This window comes from Gadus macrocephalus, chromosome 10 (assembly GCF_031168955.1).
Source record: "Gadus macrocephalus chromosome 10, ASM3116895v1".
Lineage (NCBI taxonomy): Eukaryota > Metazoa > Chordata > Actinopteri > Gadiformes > Gadidae > Gadus > Gadus macrocephalus.
Window position 1 is genome coordinate 7103978 of NC_082391.1, and position 2500 is coordinate 7106477.

The 2500-nt window shown below is 39.2% G+C and overlaps 1 protein-coding gene across 2 annotated transcripts in view; it reads left to right on the forward strand.

Moving 5' to 3' along the window:
- Nucleotides 1-2500, forward strand: part of pcdh11 (protocadherin 11) — a 141880-nt gene that overhangs the window by 138397 nt on the left and 983 nt on the right. For both annotated transcript variants that reach the window (XM_060063377.1, XM_060063378.1), the window contains one exon: nt 1-2500. This exon is cut by the window's left edge and continues 1517 nt beyond it; it is cut by the window's right edge and continues 983 nt beyond it. The gene's annotated coding sequence lies outside the window, so the exon portion shown is untranslated.

A 2500-nucleotide genomic window follows, 5' to 3' on the forward strand; every position in this document is an offset into this window, starting at 1 on the left:
CACACACAAACGCACACTCACACACTCACGCCTGCATGCACAAACATATGTTGCAACACACGCACAAACACAAACACACACACACACACACACACACACACACACACACACACCATACACACAAAAATACACACACGCACAAACACATAGGCACACGAAGACACGTATACGCACACACAAACACATTATAAACACACATTAACACACACCATAAGGGGAACATAAGGGAAACATAAGATGTTTCCCTTATGGTGGTTGTTGAGACTCTGCCGCCTCTATTATGAACGTGCTCATTCCCAGCATTACCTCATTAGCTTAGCCTTGAAAGGCGCAGACAGATGCGCTTCGGAAGCTAACCATTGGTCTCCTTTTTTATTCTATCTTGCACATTCTCGATTTGGAAAATATCACTGTATTAGGTGCCATGGAGCCAATTACGAAATTCTTGCAATGTTGTAATTACTTTGATGTGTGAGCCTGGTCGCGTTCGGCATTGTGTTCTGGGAGGCTGTAGTCGGTTTCATAGGCAAGAAGCAGCTTCTCCTGGTAAGGAATGGCTGAAAAAAACTCACAGAATAGCAGGGGTTCTTATTCATATTGTATCCACCGAAACCTCCACATCATCATTAAGCATTCTGATAACCTTCACATTAATTATAATTGAGAATCTGGCTTTTTCATCTCTCTCTCTCTCTCTCTCTCTCTCTCTCTCTCTCTCTCTCTCTCTCTCTCTCTCTCTCTCTCTCTCTTTACTAATCAGCTTCTCCATTTTTGTCAACGCTAGCTGAGCAACAGCGGGTCATAACGGAGGCGCCTGCAAGAATTCTTCTTAGGCTCCCTGCTTATAACTGCATGTCGATTATTTTAATGCTGCAGTCATTATAACAACAGGCAATGGCGCTATTTTTTAGGATCTCTCTGTGGGCTGCTTGACATCGCTGCATCACCACCTCTGTATTCACCATTTATGTATAATTTAACAAAATAGCCTTTTTGGTTCAGATGGGGCGGCCATGTTATTTTTCTTTATATGGGGCTCAATGGCTTTGCGGCAACAAATTCCCATTTGTATAAAATAGGACACACAGTCCTTCTCAAGTTTTATTGTAGTCCTAGGTGGCTAGCTAGTCTAATGTTGCATGGAATTCAAGTGGACTCCCCCTGTCCCTGCTGACATGCATATGGCTTATTTTTTTGTACAGATTTTCATTGCCGATATCTATAATGCAAAGTGCACGGGGGAAAATGCATGCACTCTCTTAGCTGCCCCATCTCTTACTGATAACGCTCTCTAGATCAGTCAAAGGGGCATTGTTGTCAAGGACAAGTCAGGGAAGCCAATTTAATTTCATCAAAGTCAATTATGAAAATTTAAAAAGTAAACTTAAACTCAAAGCAAAAATAAAATGTCATTATTCATTGTAAGATTATGAAATACAAAACATCATTGGGGGATTCATTTTATTGAATTGTATTACTTACCTTCGCATTGTTTATTTTTATTCATAAGAGCACGCATAAATTCTTGATGTCTTTTTTCGACTTTAGATTTCTGACCAATACAGAAATACAAAACCAGATGCTCTGGATGCGTGTTTCAGAATTAGTTAGAGAAACGCTTCTCTCTCTCTCTCTCTCTCTCTCTCTCTCTCTCTCTCTCTCTCTCTCTCTCTCTCTCTCTCTCTCTCTCTCACTCCCTCTCTCGCTCTCTCAGTTTTTTTATTGTCTAACGGTGGCATTTCAACAAAACGATAAGTGAAGAGGTTGCCATGTAGCTAACAGTAGTTAAGTACTCCCATGGGTCGATGTCAGACATTGTAGGCTTACTCTACGTAATCTAAAGTACTCTAAACTACAAATTCCTCTTATGTCAAAATAAAACGTACCTCCAAATAAAACTTATTTCGAGATGTGCTAAAAAAGGAAACTATAAAATTGATAAAAAGATGTCATGGCAAACGGAGGCACATATTGGCAGTTTGTAGAAGTGTGCGTATTTAATCAATTTTGATTGAACCGGTTGGTTGTTTTTGGGGTTAACTTTTTTCATCTTTGTTGATTGATATGATTCAATTTCATTCCAACTTGTAAACATGCAATATGTTATAAGGTTATCCGCATTAGACGGTCCCTACGATATGATCGTGTCTGAAACACTCAATGGAACGAGAAGAGAATCATCGCCATTTTTGAACGGCAAAATTCTATCTACGTTTTATCAGTTTGCATGAATAAGCACCTGTTGTCATGTCTTCATTGTTATACGGTCCCATTTAAATCGATATAAAACTATAGAAATAATGACAACTCAAATGTCCAGACCTCCTTAAGGTTGTTTCTTAAAAAAAAAGTGTTTGGTTTGGTAATGAACTGAAAAAATAACTCAACTGTTCCTCAATCACTGTGTGTCATGAGGAAATAGCACCATGTGGTCTGGACTTCGTTCTCTTTGAGCACTTGAACTCTTGTACTTAAAGATCATTACCTTGTTAGAAACTCC